Source organism: Mesoplodon bidens (assembly GCF_964165515.1).
Source record: "Mesoplodon bidens genome assembly, contig: HAP1_SCAFFOLD_303, whole genome shotgun sequence".
NCBI lineage: Eukaryota > Metazoa > Chordata > Mammalia > Artiodactyla > Ziphiidae > Mesoplodon > Mesoplodon bidens.
Window position 1 is genome coordinate 402,397 of NW_027672243.1, and position 23,487 is coordinate 425,883.

General features: G+C 39.1%; 1 long non-coding RNA gene across 1 annotated transcript; it reads right to left on the minus strand.

Annotated features, from left to right (window-relative positions):
* Positions 1–206: 206 nt before the first annotated feature.
* On the minus strand, positions 207–3,496 carry LOC308610444. The gene is made up of 3 exons (XR_014014553.1): positions 3,479–3,496; positions 1,474–1,570; positions 207–373 (listed from the first exon to the last, which is right to left on the minus strand). It is a non-coding gene; the product is annotated as an uncharacterized lncRNA (long non-coding RNA).
* Between the last annotated feature and the right edge of the window lie 19,991 nt (positions 3,497–23,487).

The window sequence follows — 23,487 nt, forward strand, 5'->3', positions numbered from 1 at the left end:
GTCTGATGGGAAGAGTCTTAAACAAGACTGAAACTCACTTTCTAAACCTCCATCTCCAACTGGACAATTCGCAAGACACAGGTGCACCAAAGTGGCCCAATATTCAATCACTTTAATGGCGAGGAACAGTTTAAAATTTTATGGCTTTAGTTTGCCCAAAAGCAACTATCAAATGTTGGCAGGACACAATGAAGGCTTACCTTTGTTAACATAGTTAAGCCTCTCTCTCTCACAACTAGCCCACTTAGCTCCACGTTCCTTAGCGCACCCGATGCACTTACACAGCGTTTAAGAGCTTTACACAATTGGAAGTTCACATCTTTATTTCTTTTCACAGGAACACGACTTCTGTAAACTTTATTTCTGCCAGAAGCTAAAGCAAAATTATTGTAAAATAAGTGATTTAAAACACACATTCTATCATTAAAAAGCATTTTTAAAAAAAGCATCTGCTCTGTGCTAAGGATTAGAAACAACTCCTGCCCTTAAAGCCTTCATTAAGGAGGGACATGTGTAAACTCAAAATTTCAATCACATGAGCTAAAGAAACATAACCTTTATGCACAGAGGTTCCTTTGGAGGCAGAATGTTATATCGAAGTGATGGCTTCATGATAACCCTGAAGCAGAATCTAGAAAGATGAGGCTATGCAGAGTTGGAGTAGGAGGTGCATTAACTGCAGAGGGAACATCTGTGAAAAGACACTCAAGCCTGACTCCTGCTGGGCACTGTAAATACTGCAGGTGGGGATGACTAAAGGCCAGGGGTCCAAGTGTGAGAAGAGACAGAAATGAAAGAGATGTTGGCCCAAGCAAGCCTGGGAGAAAGCATGGCTTGTATCCCACAGGTGGTGAGACCTGGGGCTACCACTGGCTGAGTAAGGGTGCCTCTGCTGATTAGAAAAAGGCTCCCCGCTGCTGAAGGACCGACTAGATAAAGGGAGTGATCACAAAAAGCTCCCCTTCCTCAGGGCAAAGAGCCCTATGAGGCTTGGCCGAACACAGTTCAGACTACACGCCTCCGTGCAGAGCACACGCTGGGCGGCTACTATGCAGTAACTCTGTGTGGGCAAGCCATTAGCAGCATTATTTTAAGCACATCTTTTTATGTTAGAAGATCACTTAACCCGAGCAGGCGGATGAACTTAGAGGAACTGAATCCAGGGGCCGTGAACCACCCAGGAGTTTCTGCCATAGTCTGGGCCAAATGTAATATGGATGAAGAAGCAAATTTAGGAGGAGGCCAAAATTTACAAGATAGACCCACTGGATGCAAGACATAAAGAAAGTTCAGTGAAGGAACTCTGAAGAGAATGGGCTCTACAATAAATTTTTCTTACATTCAATGTAAAATATTAGGCGAAATTAAGTACAGTGGCCTTTAAGGTCCCTTCCAGCTCTAATTTCTTTTGATTTCTAATTTGTTACTCTGGTTAAGTAAAGTCCCTTCCGAGGTACAGAACAGTTCTTATACCTGAATGGGATGCAAAGAATAATCTGACTTCTCTTCACCAGGGGATGAGTTGAACTATCCTTGCAGAAGAGATAACAGAGGGTGTGAACCCCAGATCCTGGAAAAGGTCCAGGCACACGATGAGTATTCAGCTTTCTGAAAACAAATGAACAATCATTTCCTCTCCTACATCTTCACACCCTTACTCTGCTGGTTACTTTCTCACAGCTTATAAACATCCTCAAATATACCCACTTAAAAATCTCTCAGACCTATGATTCTTTGGATCTTCTTGTGGGTAACCTAAGGCTCTACCATGCCTTCAAAGACCTGTCCTCCCAAAAAGCCCAGATCTGTACCTTGGGTCCAGACCCGTCTACCAGGCCCCTCTAAAGCACTGAAGATGAAGTAAGATCCTCTTGCCACCCCCAATCCCTTTCTACTGTGCTCTGTATCTCTCAAAAAGATGCAGCTGTAAACTGTCACCCACGCTTGCTGCCCTTCCTTTTCTAACTGGTCACCAGACCTCACCCATTCTCTCTCAGATCTGCAAAATCCAGTCCCACCTTTTATAACTTAAGTGGGACCCTCAGATTACAACTCAGCCTGCACCAAATCAACTGCCTTCCACACGGAGGTCCGAGTGAGCCTCTAAACCACAAGTGCATCTCACTCTTCTTTGGTGTTTCCCACAGCCTGCAGGATAAACACCCAAACTTCTGAAAGGACAAACAAGGCCCCCTTCTCTTGGGCCCCACTAACTTTCCAGTATCAACTCTCATTTCTTTCCCAAACCCTGAGTTCCAGTCCTGTACATTAGTTTTGCCATATTTTCTTATATTTCTCAAACTTCAACACACACTGCTCTCTCCTGCCACCCCAGGAGCTTCTACATATCCTTAGAAAGGATGGCACCTCCTCCAAGAAGCCTACCCTGAACTTTCCCTTCCAAGATTCTGTGCTCTGCAAAGGGGAAAGATCGGGGGGAGGGAGACATTAGGAGTTTGGCATTAACATAGACACACGACTCGATATAAAACAGATAATCCACAAGGATCTACTGCATAGCACAGGGAACTCTACTCCATATCCTGTAACAAACTCTACGGGAAAAGAATCTGAAAAAGAATGGATACATGAATAACTAAATCACTTTGCTGTACACCCGAAACTAACGCAATATTGTACATCAACTAACCTCCAATATAAAATAATAATTAAATTTAAAAAAAAGATTCTGTGCTCTGTAGCACCAGAACTCACTTCTTCCAGAGCACTGACTACTGTGCTTGTGTTTACCTGCCGCCCAGTAGAAGGGGAGATTACCTAGGGCAGAAGCATCGTCTCCAGCAGCCCTTGGTTCTGACAACTCATTCAAGTGCCAGGCTACTTTACACACATAACCTGCTAACTTAATTCTAAGAACCCACAGAAAGAGAGGTTATTAATGTCATTTTACAAGTGTGGGGATTGTAGTCCAAAAGAAACCTGCCCAGGCCACAGACAGCATAAGCCCTGGAATTCAAACCCTAAGCTGCCTTCACACCGGTGATCTTTGCACTATATGATACGATTATTGAAAAAAAATTTTTTTTTCCTGAACCCTGTTTCAATGGAAAGGAAATGAAGCTGGGATATATCCATTTCCTAATCGCGTTGGTGTGTACCAGGCAAAGTCATTCAATAGACCAGGTAACATCTGTGCAACAATTAACGATGCTCCAAACTGTGCTAAGTGTTCTACTTTGTAGAGTCTAGAAGCATTAACACAGTGCATCCTTGTAACCACCACAGAGACTGGGACCTGTTAAGCCCACGCTACAGATGAGAACACTGAGACCTAGAAGCCTTAAGGCACTCGGCCGGGGTCACCGAGCTGGCAGGAGTCCTAGGCCGCACGCCCCATCTAGTGCACGCACACCCGGGCACTGGGCACTGCTTCTAGTGCCCACCCTCCACCTTGCACCATCGAAAACCCCGCTTCTCAGCGCCAACACGAGGGTCCCTGGAAGCGGGAAGTACAAACCTGTCTCGACAAGCCGTGGCTGGAAGAAGCTCTGGATACAGATCAGGGGCAGCGGGTGCTCAGGAGCGGCACCCAGTGCACCCCGCGGAGGCGGTCAGCCTTAAGTCCAGCGGGGCGTCCTGCAGGGAAGCACGCACGGAGGGCAGAGGCACCAAGTCCTGCAGCGCGCACAGGTCCTCAGAGCGCGGGAAGAAGTCGGCCGCGCTGTCCCGGCGCAGCTTCACCGAGTGATCAGGGCCCGAGCACGGCCTCGGGGACGCTGGCTGTGGACACGATGGCCACACCCGCCTGGGGGCCCCGGCCACTCGGGCGCCCACCGCCCGGTGGCTGCGGCCCCGCAGCGTGCGCAGGACCGGCGTCGCAGCCAGAAGACATAGGGCCACGGGCCCCAGCTACGCCAACCCCCCCATGCCGCGCTCCGGAGACCCCGCGCGGCCTGGTGTTGGCGCAGGCATCTAAGCCCTCCACGCCGCGGGGATGGGGTTTACGTCAGTGGGCGGGACCGTTGGGGCGGGGCTCGAGGACGTCAGCACGCTCGCCGTGCGTCCGCACGCAGCCCTGTCTCCCACGGTGACGCGGCCTGAAAAGTAGGGGCTTGAGCTCTGAGACTTAAGGCAGCGCGAAACGTACGAGGTGTGGAGACTTTGGGCTTTCCAAAAAGCGTTTGCTGACTCATCCAAACAAAACTGAGACCTGGTTGTATCAACGCATTTTAAAAGTAAACTCCCGTAAGTGTCTGTGCTCCCCCCACCCAGGAGAGAGCCTGCACTCCGTGAGGGACACACGAAAGGCTGAGTGAACGTCTGTCTGTGGTCCTTTACCTGGTGCACAGGTGTGTGAATTTATGCGGAGAGCTCTTAATTTCTGTAGTTTCTGCTAACTTGACACGGTAGTTGGCAAATGGTGACGTGTTCCATGCATTCAGGACATGATCGTGGTTACTAATAATCACTTTGTTTGGTACTGACAACTCCACAGAGAATTTACTACTGAATATCCACTTTCCAGAAGAGAAACTGAGGCGTAGGAAGTGAAGTGACTGAGTAAGAGTAAGGACTCAGACAACTGGTGTTAGTAAATTAACCCTGCAAGGAGGCCGTTAGCCTGCGGTGGCTCTAGTGATGTGGCCGCCTGTGTAAACCAACAAAAATCTAAGCCTGTCAATGCCTCAGGGTGGCGAACACTGCTGAGGACAACGAGTCACAAACCACCAGCTAGGCTTTAAAGTTATAGCAAGTCAGTCATTTCCTTGCTTTGCTTCTGCCCTTTTAAAATAAACATCTCTGCAGCTCCTGTGGCTGGAGTGCTCCTCACCATTTCCGCTTTGGTGGTGCCTGAATTGAATCTATTTTTGCTCACGTAAAGTCTTATTTTCAATATGCCTCAGTTTGTCTTGTAACATTGGTCGTAGAAGTTGGATTTGTGTCCAGTTTCTAGAACAGTGGTCGTTCTCTGGTCAGGCCTTAGGCGTTATGCATACAACGTTCCTCTTCTACCACCACCTTCTGGATGCCTCCACCCACTACCAGCTCCCGCGTATCAGATCCCCTAGATGTGGTCAGAAATGGCTTTCACATGCAGCATGCTCACATTATAATATCGCAGACACTCCTCCGTCCTCCAGCCAGCGTGTGAAGTGAAACATTACCATTCCTCTTGAAGAGCCTGCTGTGACCACTTTCCCAAACACAGCCACTCCCCAGCTGACCCTGGGTAACCACTCTTCTGAACTTGGTCTCCATCACTGCATGGATGTCTTTCTATTTAGGCTACATTTTTAAGTATTCTTCAACCTCATATAGTATTCTACTATGCTTTCTCTTCTTACTTGCTTTTCTTAGTGTTATGTTTGCTAGGTTCATCCATGCTGACACATAAAGATCTGTCTAGTTCATGTACTTCCCTCACTATGTAGGATTCCCATGTAGGGAAGTACAATAATTTATATGTGCATTTTCCTGTTGATGGACATTTAAATTGTTTCCAATTTTCAGTATGATTTCTGTTTAAAAAATTTTTTATATACTTTCTAAAGGTCACTTTACATTTACTGTTATTACAAAATATTGGCTATATTCCCTGTGTTGTACAATACATCTTTGAGCCTATCGTACACCCAGTAGTTTACATCTCTCACTTCCCCACCCCGTATTGCCCCCTCCTCCCCCTCCGCACTGGCAACCATTAGTTTGTTCTCTATATCTGTGTCTCCCCTTCTTTTTGTTATATTCGGTAGATTGCTGTATTTTTTAGATTCCATATATAGGTGATATCCTACAGTGTTTGTTTTTGTTTGACTTATTTCACTTACCACAATGTCCTCCAAGTCCATCTATGTTGCCGCAAATGGCAACATTTCTTTCTTTTTTAAGGCTGAGTAGTATGCCATTGGTTATATGTACCGCATCTTCTTTATCCATTCATCAGTTGATGACACTTAGGTTGCTTCCATATCTTGGTAATTGTAAATACTGATGCTCCGAACATTGGGGTGCATGTATCTTTTCAAATACATGTCTTTGAAAACACGTGTTTTTGTTCTTTTTGGATTTATGCCCAGGAGGGGAGTTGCGAGGTCATATGGTAGTTCTACTTTTAGTTTTTGAGGACCCTCCATACTGTTGTCCACAGTGGCTGCACCAGTTTACATTCCGACCAACAGTGTACCAGGGTCCCGTTTTCTCTAAAAATTGTAAATTTTCTTCCTAGGGGTAATTGAGATGATAGTTGAATAATAACATAAGATCAGGCGAAGTCTAAAGGAGTTTTAGACAAGCTGGATCGAGTAGGAAAACTTCTGTTCGCTGGCGTCTGAGTGTTAGAGAGACACCAAGACATGTGGGCCAAGTTGTGGAGAGAAGGGAAACACAGACGCAAGCTTGACACTTGGTGCAGCTTTTCTCCTTGGGGCATTTGCTGATTCAAATGTTACAGCCTAGGAGCTGAAAAGCCAAAGAGTTCAAAAGACTCTAACGACAGAAGCCAAACGGCAAGAACCGTTTTACATTGATAAACAGCATTTTAACTATGGAGAAGCAGAAAATGAAAAGAAAGAACTTTGCATTACACTTAATAAAAGTTTAGGGAGATCTTTGTGGTATATTAGTGAACTTATTTGTGGGAATTTAGCCATGTACATTGTGTTGGAGAGGCACCAAGAGTTCAAGAATTCTCACAATTTGAGTACACAGTTGCCTTACATGTAGGCATGGTGGCATCCATTTACATAACAATGATTTGGAGGATGTTGTTTTAGTCAGCTCTTGCTGTGATAATGCTTTGGAACAAATCACACCAAAGTCAGTTACATAAACAAGAATTTATTTCTCTTGGACCTATGGGCTAGCTGCAGTGGCTCTCTTTTAGACCTCTAGATGGCTAGTTTTGCTCCGTGTTTTGGGTCAGTTTGAGGTCTGTCACACACCTCTTCGTCTGGAGCCCAACTGTGAGGCCGCAGCTCCCAGGCCCTGTCTTCTCTAAAAGTTCACTGAAACATAAGAGGTGAGCCCAACCGCACAAGCCCATTTAAGGCCTCTTCTGCTCATTTAAGGCCATCATGTCTGCTCATACTTCAGTGGCCAAAACATGTCACAGATCTAAGCTGTATTTAGAATATGTGTATTTGTTTAAAGTTGGGTGCTCTCACAGAAGAATATTGCATTTTGGACAGTGTTAGCTTAGCATTTCCCTTGGCATTTGCAAACGTGATAAACGTCGTGTGCACTTTTTCACCTTTGAGAACTTTTTGAAATTGTGGGACAATTTCTATGGGAAAAGAGGAAGGTACATTTTAGAACTCAACTCTAGTTATAGCAGTGTTGGGAGAAGAATTAATGAGATAGGGTCAATACAAATGAAAGATTTGGGATTCACATATTCATAATTAACATTAGCATTCTTCAGAACATTCCTGGAGAATTGTGATGCTTGCTTTACATGATTTTATCATAAATCATTATAATCTGACCAAGCCACTTCAGTAAAACATACATCATACAGTACATCGCATTTTAGTTTTTCCTACCACTGCACAACTTCTCATCAGGCAGGAAAGGCTACATATGATATGGTTCCATTTATGCGAAATGTCCAGCAGTGGCAGATCCATACACACGGCAAATATTATACATTAGTGGTTGCCAGGGGTTTGGAACAGAGGGAAATAGGGAATGGCTCCTTAAAATGGGTGTAGGTTTCCTCGTGGGGTGATGAAAATGTTTTTCAGCTGGACAGCGGTGATAGTTGCACAACATTGGGACAGTACTAAATTCCACTGAATGGTACAGTGAATTGTAAAATGATCAAAATGGTGAATTTTGTGTTCTGTTCATTTTACTACAATAAAAAGGAGAAAGAATTAGGGAAAGACTTAGAGTTTGGGAAAGTAAGGTGAACTGGTCAAGAAAAAGACAGCTCTACTGTTCAGTTTTCTCTCAGCTCTCCCAGTGCATTAATCCTCAGCAAAAAGTAGCCTGAACTTGTAGATGATAGTCATTCAACACAGTGCAGGGAAAAGTAAATAAAATAAAAGCCAACTCTTCTTCTTTAGCACATCTGTGAAAGGTTAACTTCCTGCTCAGCCACATGGACATTCATGAAGACATTTCACTTCAGGTGTCCTCTACTTCAGTACTTTACTCACAGCTCATTCACACATGTAGGCAACAGCGTTCCTTAATTCGATGGAATCTGCAGTGCTGGTTGTGACCAGTCTCATGAAAAGAAAAGGGAAAGAGGAAAAAGCCTCCACATTGACTTGGTGGTCTTGACAAAATGGATGCAGAAGACAGCTTGAGTGTCAAACTGGAAACTTATTTTCCTTTTCCTTTTCTTTTTATCTTTCCTATCAGGTCTTCTGCCCACTTCCCACCCCCTTCTTTCAAACAGGAGAGACACTAATTAGCTGCTTTTTTTTTGTTTGTGCTAAAACAACTATTGTTTTGGGTTTCTTGTTGTTCGGTGAACATTTTTGTGTTTACTGCCAAATGAGCTTCGGTGGTTGGTGTAGGGGGTCTCTTGGGAACTTAACTTTTTCCAGTTTAAGTGGGAAAGCTTTTTTGTTTGAATGGGCTTTTACTGGGTGCTTCAAGGTTTGCTCTTGGCTCTTTGATGGGGGACTGGATAGCACTGTGTTTCCTTTGAGGCTCCGATAAGTAAAGGATCCTATGTCCTCCTGGGCACTTTGTGTTGATTTTGCTGTGTGTCCTCTCTAATAGCCAGATGCAGATTCCAGGAAAATGACATATAAATGAATAGAAGTAATCTAATATTTTTAGAATTTGCTTTGGCCATACTCCTGGTCTTATTCTACTTGTAGCAGATGGCTTTAAAGAGCATTAGCTATGCATATATTAAATATAATATAAATATACCAATATTAAATATTATATTGATATATAAATTTAATATGCTAATATTTATATTAATGTAAAACAATTATGTATTATATTAATATATATTTTTGCCTAGCGTATATTATATACAAAATATATGGGTAATGAAATGTATTTATATGGTTAATATGTTCATAATATTAATAAGATATATCCTGTAATATTGATTATAAAACAATTATATCATAATATATAAATTATAAATATATATTTATATATATTATAAATATATAGTTATTATTATCTGATATAATACACTAGAGTTAATATATTCTATATAACACAATACGTAATGTATTAGTATAAGACAATTATATTATGTAATATAAATATAATACATCTATAAAACTATATATATTTTAATTTTACATTACACATACAAGTATGTATAGCTATTTATAATTTTATTTACATAGGAATCTGTTCATCCTAACAATTGATGTAAAAATATGCAATATTTTCAATCAAATGGGCCTTAAGCTCACTACCTACACATAACTACTTTTATAATCGTGAGCCCTGTCTAACTCATGCTTCCATATCTCTCAACCTGCTTTTCTACACATGCACATAGACGACACACATTGATACACGATATATATGTATACTACCAGTTTTCAGTTCAATGTATATAACTATATAATATATATAATTATATTCCTGTGTATGTATACAAATATAAATCAAAGGTATGTGTATAGGTATGTATTTCATACGTTTATATAACTATATCATACAAATAATGTATGTGTATATAAATACATGACTATATACATACATACACAGAAATATACTTATTTAAACAAAAGGGACCTAAATAAACATAGTTCTCTAAGAATAAAACTAGTTATGTCTCACTGTTTCAATAAGAGTTTATAGTTTTCTACTGTATGTGCTTCTATAATTGTTATGAACAATTCCCATTTGTTGAATGTTAAGTTGTTTTAATTTTTTGCCATTATTAATGAAGCTCTAAAGAATACGGTGGGCAAGATGACTTGAAAAACTCTCCTGAAGGAAAAGGGTTAGGTATGCTAGGTTAAATGTACACAACTTATTTTTAAGTGCGTGGTTGATTTTTGAAGTATGCAGTAGAAATTTCCAGGACCCATGAAAGAAGGGTGGTACATGTGTGAGAGTTATAGCTATATTAGGAGTGGGTTGAAGATCTTGATAGCTTAGAACAGAAGCTGGAAATCCTGTTTTTATGGAGCCAAGTGGCAAATATTTTAGGCTTTGTAGACCAAAGAGCAAAATTGAGGATATTATTTAGGTACTTAGGTAACCATTTAAAATGTTACCAGTTAAAATGTGAAAATTATTCATAGCTCACAGGCCATAGCAATAGGCTTGTGTCTGGATTTGTAATACAGGCCATAGTTTAGTGACACACCTGACATAGAGACTGGTTTATAAATGGCCATAACCACGTGAGAGGCAGGAGGTAAGACTCCATCCCTACTAGATGGGAAGTTAGAACTAAACCTATCTATCCCTAGTTTCACCTTCAATGAAAGGGTGTGCCAGGAGAAAAAAATATCTGTTGGCAAAGGGAGACTAAGACCAAATTCTCTTGGCCTCTGCTCTGGGTAGGAAACAGGTAGGAAATCTTGAGAATTCTGAACCCCAGATCTGTGTTCCCAGTGTTTGGGTTGCAAATTTATGTGCGGTCTTGCAAACAGAAGCTAAGAAATTAACTTAAAATGCTCCCAAATCGGTGGTATTCCAAACACAAAACTAAACCCTTTCTGGAGAGGTAGACCTTCAACACAGGCCTATAGCATTCCCACAGATAAAGTTTAGCTAAACATGAGCTCATGATCTAAATTTACACAATAATGAAGAAATCAGCTAGAAGTGGAGAGAATCAGCAAAAAACAATCAATACCAGAATTATATTCCCAAGGCCATCCATCAGATGTTGGAATAATCAGGTGCAAGGCAGAAAATATACATAAAACTAGAACTGAAACAAGGAACAAGGATGTTTTAAAAGACTGGGTAGGATCTTTAAAACATTTTTCAAGTACATGTCATTGATAAAGCTAAAAACTCGAAGGTTGTGTAATACAGCAGATTAATCATGGAGAAGTGTGAATTTATGCTGTTTTTAAAAATATGGCAGGTCAGATTTTCTGCCTAATTACATAAGTAGATTTAGCTTTAAAAAATACACATTACTTTAAAGACTTATTGGCTGTAAAATAAGTTAAGGTTATGTCAAAGGGCTTCTCTCCAAAGAAAAGTGAGAAGTAGCAAAACACAGAAAGTCGAGGGGAAAACATGTCAATATATACATTGCGGTAGGGTGAACTAAGCCTTAGGCTAGCAACAGTGTGGACGAGCTGACCCTTAGATACTTACAACTAATCTGGAATCTTCAAAAAGTTCAAGTATTTATAACTAAAAAGATTTCTTAAAATTAATAACCAAGTGTTTTAATTGACATCAGAAGAGTAAAACAATAAACCCTGAGAACATAGAAAAATAGATAATAAATATATGAGCAGAACTTAATAAAACAGAAAAAAGTATAAAATTGAGGTGATTTAGTAAGTCAAAAGAATATTCTTTGAAAAGATTTAAAAAACACACTTTGATTAAGCAAAACAAAAACATAAGTAAATAATATACAGAAAGAATCAGGACAATGTTAGAGCAGAGAATATATGAAATGCCAGTAAATTTGAACATTTCTGTAAAGTGGACAATTTCCTAGCTCCTGAAGTTTACCAAAACTGACACAAGAGGAAATTTATAGCTGGAGTTCTTTCACCAGTAAAGGAATTATGTCAATAGTTTACAATCTTTCACCAAGAAAATACCAGACCCAGCCAGATCATTTGGGAGGTGAATTCTATGGAACTTCTATTAAACAGATAACATCAATATGAACAAAGAAAAACTTCTAGAGATAGCGAAGGAAGAATTCTCCTTTATTCATCTTATGAAGTCTATAAAATCCTAATACTGAAAATAGATTAGGACTGTAAGGAAAAAGAAATTTACAGGTCAAATTTACTTGTAAATATAAAAGCAAAAATTTTAAACTATGATATTAGCTACCCAAGTTCACTAGAGTAAGAAAAAGCATGAGCAAGTTAGGTAATCCAATGAATGAAAAGGTAGTTTAATGTCAAGGATATATATCAATAGATTGAAAACACCACATTTTATTTCTTTCATCTGTCTCTTTAAAAAATGATAAGTACTGGGCTTCCCTGGTGGCGCAGTGGTTGAGAGTCCGCCTGCCGATGCAGGGGACACGGGTTCGTGCCCCGGTCTGGGAAGATCCCACATGCCGCAGAGCGGCTAGGCCCGTGAGCCATGGCTGCTGAGCCTGCGCATCCGGAGCCTGTGCTCTGCAAGGGGAGAGGCCACAACAGTGAGAGGCCCGCCTACCGCAAAAAAAAAAAAAAAAAAAAAATGATAAGTACTTATATTGATCTCTCTTGTACTAGGCACTGTGCTAAGTCACTTACATATTTACTCCTTTAAACTTTCTATCATCCCTGCGGGAAAGTTCTATTTTGCTTCCATTTCTTAGCTAAGACTCTAACCCCCAGGAAAGTGAAGCAACATTTGTAAGTTTTTGTGGATGGTCAGTGATGGGACCAGTACAGGAACATCCAAAGTCTGTGCTTGGAAACAGTGCCCCATGTTGACACTCACATTACAGATGAAAGGAAAGGAACCATGCACTTACCATATAGATTAAGTCTCACATTACAGGTTAAAGGAAAGGAACCATGCACTTACATTATAGATTAATACCCCCATAACAGGTTAAAGGAAAAAGAAACATGTGCTTCCTCAAAAGTTGTAAAGAAAGCATATCCATTTCTTAATATATTTCCCAATTTCTTTTGCTTGTTTTCTGACCTTTGTAGTGCATTTTGCCATGAGGCAAATTTTATTTCTTATATCATTAAATGTATCCTTTTTTCTTTGTATCTGAGAACGGTATTCCTCATGAATACTTTATTTCATGTCTCCCAGGTTTCTGATACTTTTACAGTTTCATTATTTTTTAACTTTTAACTACTTGCTGTATCTAGAATTTAGTAATGATAGCCATATTTTCCCACTTTTGTTGAATAATTTTTGCTACTGATCCAAAATGTGAATTTTATTTTAAACTCAATTCCCTTATGCTCTTGCATCTAATTTTAAGATGCTTCCTATTCCACTGGTTGTTTTGCCTATCTAAAACAAAATGCTACCTTAGTTATAATGTAATTATAATATAATAAATGTAATTAGTAAACATAATACGACATATAATAAATAGCATATATAAAATAACAAAATATAATTTACCATATAACAAGGTCCAAGGAGAGCAATACTATACAATCACTTGAAATATCCCGCAAAAGATAGTTTATAAAATTCAATATTCATTTGTAATTTAAAAGAAAGAGTAAAATAGGGATTGATGAATGCTTCCAAAATAAGAAGAAATTATATGTCTACAAGAGAAAGAGGTAAATGATAAACTTTAGTAACACTGGCAATAAATGCAGGACAAGATGAGGATGCCTGATATAATGTTAAAGAAAAAGTATTATGTAAGATTGTTTTTGCAGCACTGATGAGTTCAGTGAAAAGAGAATCTCATAGAAAAGAGTATCTCGTTCTTCTTAATGTCTGTACACTTGTCCATTGCATGAACATAACAGCTTATTTAGCCACTATGTTACTGATCTGCATCTGGATTTCTAGGTTTTCATGGAGTATTTTATTATGCACAATTGTTTCAAACACTAGGACTTCCTCTTATGTTTATATCTTTTGAAAGAAACAATATCTCCACAGATGATTTATCTGTGCTGGCTGCTAGCTGACTTTGGGTACTTCTCAGTTCTTCCCTTTACCTTCCTTGTCAATATGAAAACGGAAGGCAAGAAGGTCTCCTGTTTAGAGGCTGTCAAGATAGATCTTGGTGATAAAGTCTTGGTGGTAAAGGCTAAAAGTATCAACCCAGAACAAACGTTTTTCCAGCTGTAACTATGTGTGATTCCCTTGGCTTGATTCCGTAGAGGATGTCAGACCAGACTGTAGAATCTGCCGTCAAAGTGCTTCCAGTAGGATGAGCTAAGTCAAGTATGGTGGCATATGTAATTCAAGATAAAATATAATGTCTCCTTTTCTCTCCTAGCAAAACTTGGTGGAGTGAATGTAGAAGTCACTGTATGCTTTGAATTAAAGGAACACAATAAATCTTGTTTTGGAAGGTAAGTATTCTGGTCTCTTTGTGGAGATGAATTGGAAATTGTCTAGAAGAAGGAAAATGAGGTTAACCAAAGTTAAACTCATAAATAATTGAGCATTAATTAGATATCTGTGGTCTATGTTTGTCTTTGATCATAATTTCTCCCAATTTATAGACCTCTTTGATACTTGATGAATCCTTGTCAAAGATGCACTTAACAATGGTTATCACTTGTGTATTAGGTTTGGCCTGGGCCCTGAAGAAACTATCCTAAATTACCAGCTATGATTGTCACTTGATTTCCTCACAGAGAACAATCAGAACTCCTTGTCTTAAGTGGCTTGGAATGTGAAACTAGTTAGTCTCTTAGATATTGTTAGAGGACCCTACAGAGCCCATTGGTGAAAGTTTGGAAAACATGGGGCTTCTTAAAATTGATTCTTGTAGTGCTATAGGAAAGATCACTGAACCAAAAGGATAACGGTGTTTCTGGTTCTGTTGTTAGCATTCTCCATGGAAACACTGCTGAAGCTTCTGGACTCAATTTCCTTCCCCATATGTGAATGTCACTGAAAATATCCAACTCCATTCTATCCCCATATAACTTCAGGAACTAAGCAAAATGAAGACTCAAAATTCATTTCAAATAATGAAATGAATATATAACGTAGAATGGAACTGGGAAAATACCTGGTTTAAATTCTGGAAAGTACCAACTATACAATTCTGGATAAGTTGCTTACTCTTGCTTAGTCTAATTTAATGCCCATCTCACAGGATGTTATGATGATTAATTTAATATCTTTGTATAACACAGAGTGTTATGTAATTTCTTCTTGTTTTTCTTGAGTAAATACATATCCTTAAGCAACTCACTGTAAACAATAGTTACTTACTTGCTTAAATTACTCTTATCTTCTATTATCACCTGAACTGTGTCCTGCTCAAGTTAATATGTGGAAGTCTTAACCCCCAATACCTCGTAATCTAACTGTATTTGGAGATAAGGCCCTTAAATAGGTAACTGAGTTCAAATGAGGTCAAATGGGTGGGCTCTAATTCAATATGACTGGTGTCCTTATAAAAAGAAAATATTAGGACACAGACATGCACAGAGAGAAGACCATGTGAAGACCAAAGGAAAACATGGCATCTACAAACCAAGAAGAGATACCTCAGAAGAAATCAATCCTGTTGACACCTTATCTCAGATTTCTAGCCTCTACACCCGTGAGTGAGTAAATTTCTGTTGTTTAACCTCCTCAGTCTCTGGTACTTTGTCATGGCAGCTCTAGGAAACTAATACAACTTTTTATGGCCTCCTTGTCTCAAGTTGAAAGTTCAATATTTGGCATCATAGCTAAGAAACAAAAATATCATCTACATTCCTTGTTGTAGTCTTTCTTCCCCATTCTCATTGCTAGTAATTTCCATATTTGGGTCTGTTTTCTGTATCTTGTAAACAGAGCATTATGCTCATTTCTTGTCTTACTGCTAATATACAATAAATGTGCAGATACCGAATAGATTTTGGAGAAGTGCAACATATAGTTGGTACATGTGTGATATGTGTGTATTCATATAATTTATACTTTTTCTCTATTTTCTTCCTTTGGTGTGAGCTAAGATTCTCTGCTTTTGTGACTAGCGCTCCTGAATACTAATCCCTGAATTTAATTCACCAAAAATTGTCAAAAATAATAATCATATGGGGAAAGAGAGAGTGATAGAGGGAGAAGAACAAACAATCAGGCAAGGGCAGTACTGTGAATTATTAGGCTCTTATTAATAAGATTATTTTAGTCTAGAGGAAATGACCATAAGTACCATCAGTGAGCCCAGTTGGTCTTTACTGAGTGCTAGACACATCCCTGAGTTCTGTTCTTAGTCTCCAACTGTATGATGACTACTGTCTGGAAGTATTATCTGAACAACTAAAGTCACTTAATGGAAAAGGAATATGTCTTTAGAGAAGCAACAGTAATTTTTCTATCTGATTAAAAAGCAATGTTGACTGTCTGGAAACCTCAGTCATATTTGTAAGCAGAAAAGCATTGGCTATTCAAAGTGGATGACGTAAAGAGATGAGCAGCAACTTTGGCGATAGGTATACCTGGATTTAATTCTCACTTCTACCACTTGGCAGCTGGATAGCCTTAGGCAAGTTTCATACCTCCCTGAAATTCACTTAATTCAGTCTGTAAAATGGCATAATAACTTATTATAGCATCCTTTTAGGAATTTTAAATCAGTTATTGAAATAAAAGTACACACTATATAGACAAGTATGGATTCCTCAATAGGTGTTTGACCTTTCATTTCTCCAGTATCCCACCCCCATCAAATAAAGAAAAATACTTTTTTAAATTTACGAATATTTCATTATTCTAAAGTTAAAGCCATAAAAATAAAAATAATCAAATGGCCTACGATCATACCATTAGAAGAACAAAAAACTAGGTGTTCATGAGAGTTCCAAATTAGAATACAAGTTTTCATTAGGCACCTGTTTATGTATGCTATTCTGCTCTTTAAAATAAATAATTAAATTTGAAAGACTTATTTCCTCACTTTTAAGAGTTTATTAGTTTACAAATTACATATCGACCTATGCTAAATATTATACCAACCCATGCTAATGAATTCAGTACAGAAAACGAAAAACACTGCACTCAAGCAAACTACATATATATGTGTGTGTGTGTGTGTATATATATATATATATATATATATATATATATATATATATATTACTTAAATGCATTTATATCCTAGCGTGTCTCATAAAGCATTGTGGTAACTCACCGGAATACAAACAATCAAATATAATGGCAAAAGCACTTAATATAAACAGGGCCAAGGAAACATAGACAGAAGATGAAGAAAAGATGAGGGAAATGTGAACAGGAGGAAGTGTAGTTAATCGAGTTGTATGTTTTGACCTTAAGATTCTCTGTGCGGGGACTTCCCTGGTGGCACAGTGGTTGGGAATCCACCTGCCAGTGCAGGGAACATGGGTTTGAGCCCTGGTCAGGGAAGATCCCACCTGCCGCAGAGCAAATAAGCCCGTGTGCCACAACTACTGAGCCTGTGCTCTAGGGTCCATGAGCCACAACTACTGAAGCCCGTGTGCCACAACTACTGAAGTCCCAGCGCCTAGCCCGTGCTCCACAACAAGAGAAGCCACAGCAATGAGGAGCCCGCACACCACAACGAAGAGTAGCCCCCACTCGCCCCAACTAGAGACAGCCTGTGTGCCACAACAAAGACCCAACACGGCCAAAAATAAATAATAAATAAATTTATTTTAAAAAAAGATTCTCTGTGGATAAAACAACATGTAAATAATTGGTTACAAAGCCACATTATTTGAAGGTGCCAGACTGCATATTAACAGTCTGACACAAAGGGACAGCACAGGAAAACGATTCAAAGATAGAGATTTTTAAATATTTGCAGTTTGAAACCTTTTAGAGCACGTGTAATGAGCTCGACACACATTTCAACACTCAACATGTTAATCACATGTTCAAAGTATGTCTCAAAGTCATTGGAAATAGCTGTTGTCTCTGTCCCTGGTATCCAAAACTGATCTGTGATGTGTAAAACTCAGGAGGTATTGATATCCACTTTTTGGCATCTGAACAGGAAACAAAGTTGTTTCGCAGTGATAATAAAGAATGAAGTAAATGCAAAAGGATACAAAAGACAAAGTACTGAGGGAATGTATTAACAGAACGAGTCAAACTAAATTCTGGTGAACTGGGGCCTACGATTGTACACACTCCATGGAAATACCCCAGCCTAAATACTGGCATAGGAGGAAGGGTACTGCGAAGCCCATCACAGTATAATCCTTTAAAATGTCCCTTTCAAGGTTGGCTCCACTCAACACTGAGTATAGGAAATCTTCCCATCAGGCAGAAACACTGGCTGCCCAATGATTGACCAAGAAATTAACACACTAATGAATAAATGATGCTAATTTATTTCTATCCCTGACAATGGGAAACAGCATACACTCTGTGTCAATGGTATGTCCTCCTTCCCACTTTTCTAAGTGGTAAATTATGTTTTTCCCTTCATTGCTTTATATCATGTGTGGCAGGCATGATGGGAAATGGCTATCAATGGTTCTGTTATTGATTTCTACCTTCCTTTCACTGTGGCTAAAGAAGATACTTTGTATGATTTCAATTTCTTAAAAATGTATTGGTACTTGTATTGTGGCCTAACATATGGTCTTTCCCGGAGAGTGTTCCATGTGTACTTGAGAAAAAGGTGTATTCTGCTGTTGTTGAGTGGAGTGATCTATATACGCTGTTAGGTTTAGTTGGTTAAATGTGTTATTCAGTCCCCCTACCTCTCTACTGATCTTCTGTCTAGATGTGTTTTCCACTATTGAAAGCAAGGTATTGATCTCCAACTATTATTTTAGAACTATCTATTTCTTCCTTCAATTCTGTCAATGTTTGCTTCACATATTTGGGGGTTGTTTGGTACATATATGTTTATAGGTGTTCTATGTTCTTGATAGATTGAACTTGTTATCAACATATAGTGGCCTCCTTTTCCTCTTGTGATAGTTTTTGATTTAAAGTTTATTTTGTGTGATAGTAACATAGCCATCCCAGATCTATCTTCCTTCCTTCCTTCCTTTCTTTTTCTGTCTCTCTTTCCTTCTTTTTTGTTACTATTTGCATGGGATATTTTATTCTATGCTTTAACTTTCAAGCAACTTGTGTCTTTTGAAATCAAGTGAGATTTTTGCGGACAGCATATACTTGGATTATGGTTGTTTTTAAAGTCCATTCTGCCAATGTTTATCTTTTCATTGGAGAGCTTAATCCACTTACTTTTTCAAAAATTACTGATGAGGAAGAACTTAATTCTGTCTATTTCCTGCTTGTTTTCTGTATGTCTTATGCATTTTTTGCCCCTCATTTACTCCATTACTGACTTCTGTGCTTAGCCGATTTTCTTGTGGTGAACTCTTGATTCCCTTTTCATTTCTTTTTGCATATGGTCTATTGATATTTTCTTTGTGGTTATCAAGAAGATGACATTTACCATTCTAAAGTTAAAACAATATAATTTCAATTGAAACCAACTTCAGTAGCACACAGAAACTCTGTTCCTCTACAGTTCTGTTCCTCCTCTTTACATTATTATTGTCACAAATTACACCTTTTTACTTTGTGAGCCCAATAACATGGATTTATGATTATTTTATACATTTGTTTTTTCAATCATGTAAGAAATAAAAAGTAGAGCTACAAGCCAATAACACAATACTGGCTTTAGTATTTGCCCATGTATTTATCTTTACTGGAGATTTCTATTTCTTTCTACAGCTTCGAGATGCTGTCTAGTGTCCTTTCATTTCAACCTGAAGGTTCAATTTAGCATTTCTCATAGGGCAGTGGTAGGAAGTTGTAAAATAAATGCCCTCAGCCTTTGTTCATCTGGGAATGCGTTAATTTCTCCCTACGTTTTGAAACCAGTTTGTCCAAATATAGAATTCTTGGTGGACAATTTTTTTTCTTTCAGCCCTTTAAATATGGCTGGCCTCTTGCTTCCGTGGTTTCATAGAGGAAATTAGCTCTAATCTTTTTGAGGATCCCTGCTTTGTAACAAATTTCTTTTTTCTTTCTCCTTTGGGAGAAAAGATTCTTTCTGTGTCATTTGGCTTCTGAGAGTTTGATTATACTGGTTTTTGCTGTGGGGTTCTTTGAGTTTCTCTTAGTCCTGAAATCAGCCAAAGATTTATAGCAACCAAACACATACTGAACCAGGGAAGAGGCAATTTGAAAATGGCAGGAAAGCTTTGTGGCATTTTTACTTGCCCTTGCCCCATCCACTGTTAGTGTAGTGATGGTCTTAAAGTGGTGGAGTCTTAATGCAGTGATAGTCTTAAAGTAACAGCAGACCATTCCTAGAATGGGACCCTCAATCCTGCTTCAGGAGGGAGCAGAAGAGACTGTACTCTCAGATTATTATGTGTATCTGTTCTAACCTGTCTGGGAGCTACCTGAAGGACTGACACAAGATGCTTATCTCTGTCTTAGCTAACTTGGAACACAGTCTGGAAAAGCAGCGGTCAATGCTCAAAAAAGTGCAAGTTGAACTAACAAAGCACAGATGGCTGGGGCAGAAGACTGTGCATTGAAATACAGTAGACCACAGAAGATGCAGGAGCCAAAGTTGGGGGAGATTCTTTGGGAAATTAGAACCTACAAAAAGTACACATGTGTCCAGAGAAATTAGGAAAGCCACATGCATACTCGAGATAAGATGCATGTTCTGAAAACACCAGAGGAGTCTCTAAGCTTTTACCATGGGCTGAGCCCTGAACTCAATGCAGGTCAGCTAAATGTTGAAGGAGTGATCCAGCAATCTGCACAATGGGCAGAGGTGTGTGGTTTTGGGTGTGCATGTGGATGTGCTTGTGTGTATTTATTTTTGTTTGTTTTAGGTGCAGGAATTCAAGGAAATCTCTGTCAAAACATTAGCTAAACATGAACTAAAGGAACAGAGACTTCGGTGCATACATATGATAAGGAAAACAGTCATTGCAAAAATAGTTTGGAAAGGTCCCTAAACAAACAGACTACTACAGCCTCCAACAATCAAAAGCCCAGGAAACCCTGGGAAAGTGGGAGAATCTGATTTCCATAGATACCACATTATAATATTTGAAAGACAAATTTTCAACCAAAAAAATCACAAGGTATACAAAGACATGGAAAAGTATGGTCCATTTAGGAAAACAAATTAATTGATGAAACCATCCCTAATGAAGCCCAGACATTTCTCCACTGCATATTCTTGCCTCCTTTGTCATAGATTCATTGACCATAAGTGCATGGGTTTCTTTCTGGGCTCTCTATTCTGTTCCAGTGATCGATGTTTTTGTGCCAGTACCATGCTGTTTTGATTACTGTAGGTTTGTAGCATAGTCTGAAGCCAGGGAGCATGATTCCTCCAGTTGTGTTCTTCTTTCTCAAGACTGTTTTTGCTATTCAGGACCTTTTGTGTTTCCATACAAACTTTAAAATTATTTGTTCTAGGTCTGTGGAAAATGCCCTTGCTATGTTGATACAGACTGCATTGAATCCATTGATTTCCTTGGGTATGATGGTCACTTTAACAATATTAATTCTTCCAATCCGTGACCATGGTATATCTTTCCAGCTGTTTGTGTCATCTTTAATTTCTTGTATCAGTGTCATATAGTTCCCTGGGTACGGGTCTTTTACCTCCTTAGGCAGATTTATTCTTCTGTATTTTATTCTTTTTTACGCGATTGTAAATGGGATTGTTTCCTTAATTTCTCTTTCTGATAGTTCACTGTTAGTGTATAGAAATACAGTAGATTTCTAGATATAAATTCTGTATCCTGCAAATTTACCAAGTTCATTTTTGAGCTCTAATAATTTTTGGATGGTGTCTTTCAGATTTTCTATGGATCATGCCATCTGCAAACAGTGACAGTTTTACTTTTTCCTTTCCATTTTGGAGTCCTTTTATTTATTGACTTTTCTTGTCTGATTGCTGTGGCTAGGACTTCCAAAAGTACCTTCAATAAAAGTGGTGAGAGTGGGCATCCTTGTCTTGTTCCTGATCTTAGGGGAAATGCTTTCAGCTTTTCACCATTGAGTATGTTAGCTATGAGCTTGTCGTATATGGCCTTTATTATGTTGAGGTATGTGTTCCCTCTATGCCCACTTTCTGGAGAGTTTTTACCATGAATGGATATTGAATTTTTTTCAAAAGCTTTTTTTTCATCTATTGAGATAATCATATGGTTTTTAGTCTTCAATTTGTTACTGTGATGATAAGAGACCTAAGAGAGCTACAGAGGCTAAGTGACCTATCCTTCCCTGAATGGGTAGGTATCCTTGTTCTGCCTTCTAATTGAGTTAGTATCTGAGTAAAGAACTGCCAGGTGTCATTTAGTTCACAATACACTGTTGTGGCAATATAGAAATGAATTTGTCTAAATCATTTGGCTTTTCTAAATTATAGTAAATGAATATACTGAATGAATACTTCAACTTAAGGAAATGCTCTTAAAGATATATTAATGTAGGCACTTCAGCGGAGAATTGAAAACAAAACAAATAATTCAGGTAAAATTAAAGTACACTCAGTTGTATCCAGTTTCCTCTTGTAAATCTCTCTTTTTCATTTGAGTGGACAGTCACTGGAGAATATCTGACTTGGGGCTAAGGAAATCTAAGCCTTCTTGGCCACACTGTATTCTCTTATGTCGTTTAATAAAGACACCAGTTGGGTTGCTGAAAAAATAGTGGGAAAAATCAATGCCTCACATCCAAAGGGCAGCTCTTGAAAATATGTGGATTGTTGTAGTCATTTTGCTCTTCTGGCCTCAGAAGTTCTAATCTTAACCTTAGCCCCTCATGCAGAGAGACTTTTTTTTTTTTTTTTCTTTTTGCGGTATGCGGGCCTCTCACCGTTGTGGCCTCTCCCGTTGCGGAGCACAGGCTCCGGACGCGCAGGCCTAGCGGCCATGGCTCACGGGCCCAGCCGCTCCGCGGCATATGGGATCCTCCCAGACCGGGGCACGAACCCATATCCCCTGCATCGGCAGGCGGACTCTCAACCACTGCGCCACCAGGGAGGCCCGCAGAGAGACTTTTTAAACCAATTCGCACATTACTCATTATGTGACTGTTGAATAAGAGAAACCCAGCTCTTTTCCTGTGCTTTCAAGCAGTTATCTTCTTCAAAACTTTGCTTGGATTGTTATACCTTAATCTTGCCTGGCAAGGGACTTATGGGAACGTTGTTATTGTTTGAAAGTTTGGTGCCAGTATCTGCAAAGAAAGAAGAAAGTAAAGAAGGAAAGGTGTGTTTATCAAACATCCCAATAGTGAAAGTGTGTGAAAGCAACTTTTGAAAAAGTGAATCTGTCAGAGTTCAGCCGTATTATTACATTTTATTTTATTCATTGAACATAAATAATTATCAGTGAATCCTTTCTAGATTTTCTAGTTTCCCAAAGTTCCCTGTATTCACATTCTAAGATGAAAAATGGTATTTTAAGTCACTGCTCTCCACCTTATATTATTTATAATCACTCCTCATGACCTCTTCCTTCAAAGAAACGTGATCCTGAGAAGTGTCCTTTGTTTGTCTTTGTGGAATAAGTGATGGGGATGCATCCTGGAGACCTGTGAGATGTTTAAATTGTGGCCTAATGAAACTAGGATGGAGAGTTCTGGAAAGATCTGGAAAGATGGCTGGTAGAGTGTGGCCAGATGTGGGAGAAGAGACACGTACCGAGAGAGGGAGAGGAAATTTTCAGAGGGAGACAATTAAACAAATAATTCAAAAAGTTTTGTTGTGTGGTGTGGGATGCAAGCCTTTCTCTCCCC